We start from the raw sequence: 12,692 nt of genomic DNA, 5'->3' as shown, positions 1-12,692 counted from the left end.
AAACAAGGTTTGAACACACCATTATCTGTCAAATGCCACAAAAGGCTGAGAGAAGGGGCTGTTCAGCCTGGACATGAGAAAACTCCACGGAAACCTCAGAGCCCCTTCTAACGGGGCTAATAGAGAGCTGGAGAGGGGCTTTGGACAAGGCATGGAATGATATGATGAAGGAGAACAGCTTTCAGTGGAGGGAGGGTACACCCAGATTAGATAAATGAAATAAACTCTTCCCTGTGCGGGCGGTGAAACCGTGGCACAGATTGAAACTCTAGCACAGGCTGAGACCCTGGCACAGATTGAAACCCTGGCACAGGTTGAGACCGTGGCACAGGTTAAGATCGTGGCACAGGCTGAGACTCTGGTACAGGCTGAGAATCTGGTACAGGCTGATACCGTGGTACAGGTTGAGACCGTGGTACAGATTGAGACCCTGGTACAGGTTGAGACTGGTACAGGTTGCCCAGAGAAGCCGCGGCTGCCCCATCCCCGGCAGCGCTCCATGCCGGGCTGGACAGAGCTTTGCACACCCCGATCTAGCGGAAGGTGTCCCTGCCATGACACAAGAGTTGTAACAAGATGCTCTTTACCCCCCAACCATTCCGCGGTCCTGTGAATCCCGGTCCGGCCCGGCCCCGGCGCGGCCCCGCGGGCGCTCCCCGGGGTGGCCCCTCACGGCCGGGGCCGGTCGCGCTCCGCTTTACGGCTGCTGAAAACTCCCTGGGCGGGCCGGGCCGGGCCGTGCGGCGCCGGGCACGGCGCGGGGCAGCGCAGGTAGCGCCGGGCATCGAAGAGCGCAGGAAACGCCGGGCACAGCGCAGGTAACGCTGGGCACGGCGCAGGGCAGCGCAGGTAACGCGGGCATCGCACCGCGCAGGTAGCGCTGAGGGCAGCGCAGGTAGCGCCGGGCACAGCGCAGGTAACGCCGGGCACAGCGCAGGTAACGCCGGGCACAGCGCCGGGGACCCCGCTCCTCAGCCCGACCCCGACTCGCAGCCCGGCTGTCAGCGCGGGGCGAGCTCCGTCCGCTCCGTGCGCCTTTTATTTTTTCTAAAAGTAACTCAGAGCTGGGTGGAATGGGAGGATCCGCGGAGGAGCCTGCGGGCTGGAGCCGTGCTAGGGGCAGGACAGGTGGATGCGCCGTGCGGATGGTCCCGCACAGCCCCCGCGCTCTCCATCCCTGTTCCCGCTGCCCGGAGCTGCTCCGTGCTCTCTGTTCGCTGGCAGACGGGACACGAGCGTGGTCCCGCCGAAGTTTAGGAACTGAACGATGTGCTAGCGCCTTAAAGCTTTTAAATATTGAAGCAGAGCCCCCAGAACGGTGTGTCACATGCTGAGCACTTGCTGCGGGCCATGAGCGCAGTCAGCAGCGTGGAGAGCTCCCCTCGGGGCTTGGGCTGTGCTCAGGGCACCAGCAGCACAACCGGGCAATTCCGCAACTTTCAGTCTAGACAGCGTTGTCATTGTCAGTCTGTGCGATCCTCAGTGCCTTGCTGTCTCCATCCACGCGGAGCTCCTTGGCTGAAGCAGCTATTCGTCTCCTGTAACTGAGATGGGCTCAAAATTGTAATTAAAACAAACTCCGTAACGAGTGTGGAGTTGACACTTGCAAAGCAGCACTGAGGCATCTCGCTGAGTTCAGCTGAACTCGCAGCATTGTTGCTGAGTCATCACGACAGAAATATTCAGGGGAGAAATAAAGAATTTAGATTTTTAACCCTGATATGAACAGCCTGTTTCATGTTGGCTTATTTATTACTTGGTACATATTTCTTGCATTTTACAGGCAAATTTATTTGTTCAGTGGTTAGCATATGGAAAGCATTAGATGGCTGAAACTGTAACGATGCCAGTCCTGTACATCAAGCAATAACTGTATGTATTTTGAGAATTTTAATCTAAAGAGCTCTTGTATGAGTCCCAGTACATCCATAATGCAGCATTTATCTCTGCTATCATCAAAATACTAAAGAGTGTCTTATGAATTTTGGTCATGGATCACATTCCTAGTAGATGTCTTAACTGCATGATAATGTACCATAAAGTTAATCACCTGAAACAAGCCAAAGAATGATCTTTTGTAACTTACCTTTAGCAGGGTGTTTTTTAGCTGGAGTATTTTAATAAAAACTCTAGAGCTACACACACAATATTTTCCTAAACAAACAATAAATTATCCCACAGAAACACACTTTTTTCCCAAGTTTCATCAGGTATTTCTTGGTTTTAGTGTCTATCTAAACTCAGCAGAGTGTTGCTTTACTTTTTTCACATCCTTAAATTTTTACATTGTTTTACATTGTAGAAGATGTCTGCTGAAACAAAACTAACAAGTCACATAGTCACATTGTTTAAAAATGTAGCAATACTTTTGTTTGTAGTAATGGAAAACTGGTTTTTTGGGGTTTTTTTGCATTGGAAGAGTAGGGTCCAGGTTGTTTATCTGAAGCAGAAAATAAGATTTAAATGGGAAGAAAGTCAGAATGGTCTCAGTTAATAGAAGGATGCTTGTGGTTCACATGCATGTCACAAGCTGCCGTTTTTTGGTAGCAGCTCCCATAGTCATGCTGGATCATATGACTTCTCGCTCTGTTAATCTTCATAGCTGAAGTCTTTGCTTGCCGCTGCTCTGGTACATACCTGCACTATTTTTTTTCCCTTTTTAAATAACCTCAGGGTATTAATACAAACTAGACAAAAATAGACTTTCGAAGAGCTTTGTCTCCCCCTTAATAAACAGATTTATTTCAGAAGTTCTTTGTGATTCACATGTAGTTCTCCAGGGAATGTGTGCTGTAGATCTTCATTATGGTAATCTGTCAAATAGACATTTCTAAATCCTCAGACTTTTTCAGTGACTCTGGATCTTCTACTCTAAACATAATTTTTTTGTCCAGGCCAGCATTCCTGCAGTATAGAATCACTTAAATGCTGCTTAGACAGTGTTATGCTTTCTCTTTTCATTTAATTTTTTTCTTTTCCAGCCTTCTCCTCCCCTGTGATGTTTGCTTTGGTGTTTATACAAATACATTATAAATACATTTATAAATGAGTTCATTAGGAGTATGTAATGTAATGTGAGGATGTCGTTGATAGATAGCTCTACATTAAAACTTAGTGGGACTGGGATTCTGTTTTGCATTTTTGTACAGATCATGCTTTGGTTTGCAATTAATCCAGCTATGAAATAGGCATTATCTCCAGCTGTGGGATACAGAGCAGGTACTGATGTGAAAATTGCCTCCAGTAAGTAACTCAGTGTTCTGACTGAGAAAGGAGTTTCTAGCCAGGTGGGGGTCAGTCTCTTCTCCCGAGTAACAAGTGAAAGGACAAGAGGAAACTGCTTGTGCCTGGGAGGGGGTTAAAAAAAAAATTCTTCACAGAAAAAGGCTGTTGAGCACTGGAACAATGTGCTCAGGAAAGTGGTGAAGTTCTCTCCCTGGAGGGATTTAAAAGATGTGTAAATGTGACACTTGGGGACACGTTTGGTGCTGGGTTTGACAGTGCTGGATTGATGGTTGGACTCCATGTTCTTAGAAGCCTTTTCCAACCTAGGAGGTTCTGTGATTCTATCATCCATTGAAAACAATGCACTGTGTTCTCAAAGACTTAGCAGCATGTGCATCACAGCACTTTGTTCCTCCTCAAGCCCATCTGCTGGCTTTGTCAGCTGTGTGTGCCTGGTTAACCCTGCTGTGCAGGGCAGCAGCAAAGGTCACTGTTCATCCTCCAGTACCTGTATAATTCCAAAAACCTGATAATCAAGTACCTGTCACAGCCCAAGCTGAGTGCAGAAGAGCAGGTGTTTTCTCTCAGTCATCTTTTTGCCATGGCATCTGTTGGTCAGTTGGGATCTGGGAAAAAAAATACCAAGAGTATGTATCTGAAAACAGTCAAGAAATACTCAAATTAAGCTTCACCAACACTGCTTCTTCTGGTTTCTTGTACAAATGTGTTTGCAGTTCTTTGTGGGTATCTGAAGCACAGAATAGGTGCAGGAACAGAATAAAAATGAGAATATCCTATTATACTGATCTGTTCCTTGTGTTGAAAATCAATGATACAACACTATTGACATGGGTTGTTTACCTCAGTAAACCTTGACTTTGAATTCAGACTGGTTAACTCTGTACACAACTGGGCACAGCATTCCACCTTTATCCAGAGCCAAAGGATTCAGCAGTCACACAGTTCTTCTGGGCTTTCTGCTTGAAAATCAGAGGATGTGTCTCCCAAACGTCCCCAGGGAGGGGGATATTTGCAGCAGTCATCTGGGAAGTTGAATTGGTGGAATTGCTGGGCCTGTTCTTTTGTTTCCTCTTGATTGCTTGTTTTAGCTTCTCAGTTAACTGTTTTCATGTAAATACAGATAAATTTGAGAACTTGCACAGAAGCTCCAGTGTGACCCAATCTCTGTGTGACTGGGCAGGAAACATAACTTGTCTTTGTGTTTGGCACTAATGAGATCACTCCAAGAATCTCCTGTTGAGTTGGGTCTTCATACTTCAAGCAGGATATTAGAGTCAAAGAGACTTCAGAGAAGAACTGTAAGAATGAACAAAGGTTGAAAATAGCTCCAGAGGGAGAAATTCTAAGATCTCAATATGTTAAATATTATCAAAGAGAAAGGAGGGGAGGGACTTGATTGCAGCGTTAAAGCATGTGCCTTTTGAACAGAAATTCTGTGATGAAGCAGAAAATGATGGGATATATAGATCCTGTGGCTAAAATATGAGCCAGACACATTTGCAGTAGAAATAAGAACTGCATCTTCAGCAAGAGGGTAATTTATTGCACATTATGGTAGGATATTCATCAAAGGAAAATTTTAATTCAAATATGGTATTCTTCCTTTAGGATGTACCTAAGTAAAACTTAATTGAGGGCATGTGTCCATGTGCTATACAAGTCACAGCAGATAATCAAAAGTATTTTTTTTTGTATCTAAATACCTGCATCTACATAAAAAGACACTAATAAAATATGGTTAGCCCAGCAGACTGTTGAAATTAAAACAGAACTGATGGAGAACTGAAGACTTAAATGTCTAAAATGCCTGAAAACAATGAATCACAGAATAGTTAGGGTTGGAAGGGATGTCTGGAAATCATATAGTCCAATCCCCAAAACAAAGAATTCTATAACAAGAATTTGTTTTAACTGTACTGAAGATTGAAAAGTTGGCTTGGTGAGTAATTCTTTGTCAATGCAAAGATGTCATTACGCTCAATTTCTGCATTAGGAGGTCTTGGCCATTTTAAATACTAAATTAATGTGGCAGTTGCTAAGATTCCTTAGAAGTTCTCATGGAATTACTGGGGAAATTAAGGTGGTTGAAGTTCAGAATCTGAAAGAAAGGTGAAATTAAAAAAAAAATAATCCTGCTGTCACTGAGTAACTTTCATAGAAGAGAACACTTGGGCTGCTCTAGAAAACTGCTGAATACATCAGGGTGGTAACAGAACATACTCTGTGTGTGGGGGAATTATTGGAAGGTTTGCAAGGAGGGATTTGTAGATCCTGCAGAGATTTGGGGGAAATCTGTGTTATAACGCATTATCTCCTGCGGTGAAGAGCCAGCAGGAATGTTCTGAGGTTTTTTCCTGTGCTCAGTTTTACATGCCTTTAGCAGTCAACGCTTTCAGGTCTTAGGCTTAGTGGGATTGTAGGCAGCTGTACTGGGTTTGCTGGGGATAGAGTTAATTTTCTTCCTAGTAGCTGGAACGGGGCTGTGCTTTGAATTTGTGCTGGAAATGGCACGGATAATAAAGGGATGTTTTGGTTAGCACTAAGTAATACTTGCTCAGAACCAAGGCATTTCTGCTCCTCACCCCACCACTGAGGAGGCTGGGGGTGCACAAGGAGTTGGAAGGGTCAGAGTTGGGATAGCTGATCCCAGTGACCCAGGGAATATTCCACACTAAATGGTGTTGTGCTCAGCATAAACTGGGGAAGCAGAAAAGGAGAGTCACGGCACTCACCTTCTCAAGTCATTTTTAGGTGTGATGGACGCAGCTTTCCTGGGGTGTTCTGAACACCTGCCTGTCCATGGGGAGTGGGGAACAAGTTCCATGTTTGGTGTTGCTTTCATGCACAGCTTTTACTTCACCTATTAGACTGGCTTTAGCTCAGCCCACAGGTTTGCCAACTTTTCTGATTCTCTCCCCCTTCTCACTGTGGGAGTGGCTGTGTGGGGCTTGGTTGCTGGATTGAACCCCCTGGTTGGGGGGTTAAACCATGAAAGCAGCATGAAGAGAAATAAAATAATGGAACATCAAAATAGCAAACCCTCCCTTTGACACATTTGACAGCGTGAGCAGAAGTCAGGCTGAAGCACAAGTTAAATAAGATACGCCTGTCTTGTATAAACTCTTCAGCTTTTTGGAGAACATGTCAGGAATCAGCCTTCGATATGATGAGAGATCATCAAAATAAATGGAGAGGACTGAGCTGAGCGCACGTCACTCACTGAAACCAGTCTTTTTTTCTTAAATCCCAGAGAATACTGAAGTAATGACCAGGGGATTGATTAGGGAGTGCGGTTTGGTGAACCAAATCATGTATATGATGAGGACCAGATGGTTATAAAACTGCAGCAAATTACAGCAGGAAAAGTCTGCAGCTGGAAGGATTTTTGAGAGTCTGAAGGTGATTGTGCTTCTCGTCTCAAGGGATAATGTGCAAGTATCCAGAAAGTTTCATGCTGAAGAGAGAGCTGGGTATGTGTTGTATTGCTCAATGTGAGTGTTGGAAATGGCTGAAAAAGGGGAGGTTTGGGGGCTCAGTCCACAAATTCTCAGCCACTTACTTTGCACACTTCTTTACGAGTATTTAACAGTTTAGAAACAGCTGGATGATGGGTGATTCTGAATGCTGCAATTACAGAAAAACCTGCAGCAGTGAGTGTGCAAGACAGAGATGTTTGGCCAGGCATTGTTTTTCTCCTTACTAATAGCAGAAAGTAATATGTAGGTGAATTCATACTTTCCTTCAGGACTGTCTTTAAATTATTATTCTTAAGTTTTTATATTTAGCCATTTATTTTTATGTTCTGAGTAGCTCTACAAAAAGTTCTACATTTTCTACTTTGTTTCTATTCGTGTTAGAGATTACCTAAATCTGTTTCAAGCTTTGTCTTTGCAATGGCTGAAAAAATTTAACTTTCATAAAACATAAGATTTTTTTTCTTTCTTTATGCACTTACTTAGGCTGTTAATATGTGTGATATAAGGTGTCATGGGACAAGTTTGTTGTTTAAAAAGATTAAGTTTCATAAAACTGTAATGTGAAGTATCTGTGTAGAGTTATGGGTGAGAAATTTTTTTAAAAAAAACCTAATTATTTGCAGAAAACCATGTGTATATTGACAATTTCCAAGTAGACTTGGGTGTATTTATCTACCCATTATAGTTCTTATTTTACGGATGAATATGCTAAGTGCTATTCAGAATTATTTGGCCATATGTTCCTGTTTTTATGGAACTTCATTTTGCAGGTTCTTTATATAAATAAAGTTTTCTCTTCATGATGGAATGTACTGAGAGGGAGAGAAAAGAATGTTATTTCAAATGTTATACCTTTCACAAAAGAGCAGATGGTGTTTGTATGCGGGGCTTCGAGGAAGTTTTACACTTTGAAACTGCTGCTTTATTCCAGATTGCCGAAGAGAAATGAGTTTTTTTAGCAATTGTGGAGCATCCCAGGTTGTGTCCCAGCTGATGTCAGCCTGTAAAGCCAGCAGAGAGGAGGAGTTACACTGACCCATTGTCACTGTATTTGTATAATGTGGATTGTTCCCACGTGCAGGCAGGAGTTGCTTGCCTGAAGTTTGTTTTGTGCGGTAATTTGGCAAGGGTGGTACTGAACGAGGTGACACTGAATGACCTCAGGTTTCTGCATCTTTATTCGTGCCTTTTATGACTTGACTCTTCCAGTCTTCAGACATCTGGCTTTGGAAGCTGATGGGGAACAGTGCCCTGGTGACACAAGTCAGCTCCTTCAGCACCTTTGGACTGTTCCACAGTTGGTTCTCTGCAGTCAATTTGATGCTTCATTGGCTCTAAATTTGATCCAAAATCCCCTGGGAAAAACAGTAGGCAGATGATTAATTTTCCTATTTGTCTTTTAATATGAAATTTGAAATCCACTGGTCGTGCCAATCATGAGAAAAAATGAACTTGTTAGTAAAGTCTCAGAGGAGCTTTTAGTTGGGTGCTGCAGGCTGCATTGACACATTAAATTATTAATCATGACTTTTTTCAAATCTGTTCCAGGACATTTACATCTATGAATCACAAACATCACGCAGGGTGAGACTAAAGGCAGGGATTTATATTGTTTTGCTGTCCACATTAGCTAATTGTTTTTCACTATTCCCTTGCTTAGTTGTTGGGGTTTTTTATGGCAATATTTGGGCATGTTAAAAAGCATATTTTGCACATGGTTATTTGCTTCAAGTAACTTTGTTTTAGTATTATTTTGGTAGGAACAAATCCGTATGAGCTCTGACACAGAAATTATGTCTTGCATGAATATTTGAAATGTAATTAGAGAGCAGCAAAAATTACAGAACTACTGTAGATACACACCTTGTATCTACAACAAATAAAGCATTATGCTGGGGACTTGGAGAATTTTGTAATCTTCCTGTTGATACTGCAGTTGTTGTGGGAACCACTGCAGAGCATCTGCTGCCTGAAGGAGCTCCCTCTGAGGAGGAAACTGGAACCTTGGGGGTCACCTGTGTGTAAAAATGGAATGTACAGTGCCTCCAGCTCTGTCTGAAGCTGAGCTGTGGAAGCCTAATAAAATATTATCATTTAGAAGACTCTTCCTGTGGAAGAAAATAATGGCTTGATCAGGCTGTTACTTCCTTTAACTATTAAAGGAAAGTTGTACCCTCATCCCCATTCTGCAAGAGGGGCTGTAGTAGCCCCTGCAGTCATGCATTAAGGGGAAAAACCAAAAAAGTGTTGATTAAACAGGGAAGATAGTTACCCTATGACAGAAACATGCCTCTGGAATTTTTATTTCAGTAGTGAGATGTTGCATTACTGCATATTTTTACTGTATCAACTGAGAATAAAGCTTATCCAGTATTATTTATATAAATAAGTGCTTCCACAAGAGAGGCAGATGCTGGGATATTCAGAGAAGCCTGGTCTGGTTTCAGGCCAGTGTTGGCCCAGAGATGATGTGTGAGCATATGCTCAACATGCTCAACCAGAGCTTACTCAGTGTCTCTGAGCTGCAGGTAAGCATGCACACCTCCAGTGTTCTCTCGGGATGGAATGAGAACAAATGCAAAGATATTTTTAAGTCAAATTGAATTCTTGTTCTCCTACCAAGTATTAGATGCTTGATGAGTGTCTGCTGTCTGAAAAACAGATACAACATGGGCAAATATGTCTGGCACAAGCCAGATGGTTTGATTTTGATCTTCGTGGAAAGAGTAGGAAAAAATACATGCAATGAGCAAAGAGGCTGTGGAAAATGTTGTGCTTCCAGGGGAAAATAAAAATTACTTCTCTATCCTGATCAGTTACTAAACGATGCAGTTTTAATAAAGAGCTTTTCTTGATTGCCAAGTTGTGGCTTCTTTTCACTTGCTTCATCCACCTACTTGGAATGCTTTGAAAATGACTATTTTGGGACATGCTCTCTTGCTTTCATCCTTAGTCAAAAAAGGGTTTTTTTTTTTTCCCCATGTTTTCGAACAGCTGTTTTTCATAAGTGTGTGTGTGGATAAATATTAATTTCCCCCGTGGTCTAGCTGGCTTTTCTGCACTGTTAATACTCCACCATAGCAAAAAGTGATTCTGTATACACAGTTAATTCTTGGTGTGTTTTGTATGCCAGCAATTAAGTGTAGATTTAGAAGTTGAGTGGGTGATTAACTCTGAAAGTGTAAACTCACTAACTTGCATGTGTGTTTTACATGGGTTTCAGTGTCTAACTGGTTCTTAGGAGTACTTCAGATTTTCTAGAGCAAAACGTGTGCTCTGCAGGAGAAAAAAAACCAAACAAACAAAATAGATTTCAAGGTTTTTTTTTTTAAATTTAATTAATATGAATATTCAAAAATCCAGCAGTTCAGAACCAGAAAATCCCAGGAGAATGGATATTCCTGGAATATGTGTTCCAAGGTAGGATACTTTCATGACACAAATGCGGAGTTTTGTTTTGTTTGGGGTTTTTTTTTGTAGTTACTGTTTTACTGTTCAGTTTTGTTTGTAAAATGGAGCATCTTGCTCTTTTATTCTTTTGAGTAATGTAAAGATGGTTCTTGCACATGAGAATTATCAATGTACTTCTCGGTAGAGGGAACTGAAATGAAATACATGTTTTCATACATGTAGCAGTTATACACCGATGTATTAGACAATAAAGAGTTTATTTATATATGTGCAATCTTGATCAGATAGGCTTGTGGCCTCTGAGTTTGTAAATACTTTCCAGAAAGGCTGTAGGGAATATTTATAGGAATTTTTCTGAGTGCCTATTCTAAGAGGGATCTGAGGTGTATTAAGGGAAATGTGCATTTCTTAGGAAATAGCAAGTTTGAAGAATTAAGGAATTGTTATTTCGAGTTATGTGCAAGTAACCTGAGATGGTCTCCCCTTTGAAATGGGTTTTAGTTTTCTCTTGCTCACTCTAGGATGGAAATGTGCTTGTTGTAGAGCTGCTGATAGATCAGGCTTGGTGGAGCTGTGTGTGTGTATTGTGTGTCAGAGCAGAGGGATTGGCAGCCTTTGGAAGGGTGGGGTGAAATTCTCTGGTGCTCTCCAGCCTTCCTTCCAGTAAAAGACTCGTTCCAATACTTGAAAGGAATGGAGAAAGCACTGGTAAATATCAAATTATAGCTGAATTGTTGTAAGTAATATACTTACTCTTGTTGCTATTTCCTAATGCAGAATTTTTTTTGTTTGCTGTTTTTTGCTCATCCAAGTGTAGATGAGAATCTTGAAAAAACTTAATCTTGTGAGAAACAGAGGAGTGTGTTTTTGAAAAAAAAACCACTATTGTATAAGGACCACTTTCTGCTCTTTGTTTTTCTTATTTGTTTTTTTCCTTTATAGAATAAAATATCTTTCTAGATCTACAATCTAAGTGGCAAAGCCTAAGTAAATTTTTCCTTTTTCTAGCAGATACTCTGTGATTCAGTTTTGAAGTTGAATTCCTTCTGTGTTTAATGGAGACATTTCTTCTTCTTTGTTTTGGTTGAAAGGAGTTGAGTAATGATACGGATTCCTAGAAAGATGAGATAGAAGTGTTACCAAAAAAAAAAAAAGGGAAAATTTTCTTGACCTTTAGTCCATATTTTTTATGTCCTGGTTCAAAAGTCTGAGTATCCCTGATGTCCTGAGAAGGCATAAAAGTGTCAGTGTAAGAGATACATCAAAGTAATTTGGTTTTTCAGAATTGAAATAAATGTGACTTTAAGGGAAACTGTCAAGATACTTAGATCTTAAACTACTTTAGTGGGAATTTGATTTTTATTCTGTTAAAGGCTTGCATTTACACTGTGGATTCTAGAATAAATTAACTGAAAGCTGTACAAAAACTTCAAAGATTATTATTACAGTGATCTGCAGGGAATATTAATCCATTTATTGTTTATCTCTTGCCTTGGAGGAATTCCATGTAGAAACTTTTATTCAATTATCTTGTGCAATGTGCAGTGCTCTTACCTGCTATGTGAATGTACCTCAGTTTAAATGATTGACTGCTGATTGACACTAAGTTATACTGGCTTGTGAGGAAAAGTGGCTTGGCAAAAGAACAAAATTTTCTTTGAAACTATATAGAGGAAATTGCCTTGCAGTGATATAAGATGTGCCTCACAAACTATGTTAAAATGCACCCTGACCCTTTTTCTGATATTGAGTAGAAACTTGGGTAGATATTTCTCAAATAAAAAGCAATCTGGAAATGGATTAAAAATGAATAATTACTCCCTGATGGAAATCGAGATGTAGGAGCCTCCTAGGGACATTCTGTATGCACCCAGAAGTTCCTGAATGTACAGAAGCTAATATAAATATTACCTCAGTCTTTCCTGGTAATCTTCTCTCAGTCTGGGCTTTGCTTAAAACCTAATTTCTGACAGTCTGCAGGCACTGACTATAACATGCAGGACAGTGTGTGTGATTTCTGTCTCAGAACATTTTTTTTTTTAATCCTGGCATACTAATCAGATTCTGCAGAGCTCTCTGCTGTATTTTGTTAGTTATTGCAGCAGGTTAAAAATTAAAAGGAAGGGCCAATGAAAAATAATTTAATCAGGAGTACTTTGTGCAGACTCAGTAATGAGTGTGGTTTATCAGGGCTTCATAGTAAGAGCACCAATATGAAGTAAAGAGGGATTCAGTGTTTATCTAAGATTCTGTTAAGATGAGAGATTTCTAGACCTTTTCCAGGGGACATTTTTGAGGACTTAGCATTTTTGTGGTGTTTGTGTTTTTATGTTCTCACTTGGCTGTGTGAGGTAGGCTGGACAGCAGGTTAGACTTTAACAAAATAAATATACACAGCCTAAAATATGCAAGATTTTGCAATCAATATAATGAAGTTAAACTGTTGCAAAATGTTTTTTTTTTTTCCCTAAGATTGGTCTTCGCTTCGAACTTTAGATAAATATTGGAATTTTTGTTTTAAAATACCCTACTACTAAAATACACTTTACAATTGTTTTC

Source organism: Catharus ustulatus, chromosome 10 (genome assembly GCF_009819885.2).
Source record: "Catharus ustulatus isolate bCatUst1 chromosome 10, bCatUst1.pri.v2, whole genome shotgun sequence".
NCBI lineage: Eukaryota > Metazoa > Chordata > Aves > Passeriformes > Turdidae > Catharus > Catharus ustulatus.
Note: the sequence above shows the minus strand (reverse complement) of the source record.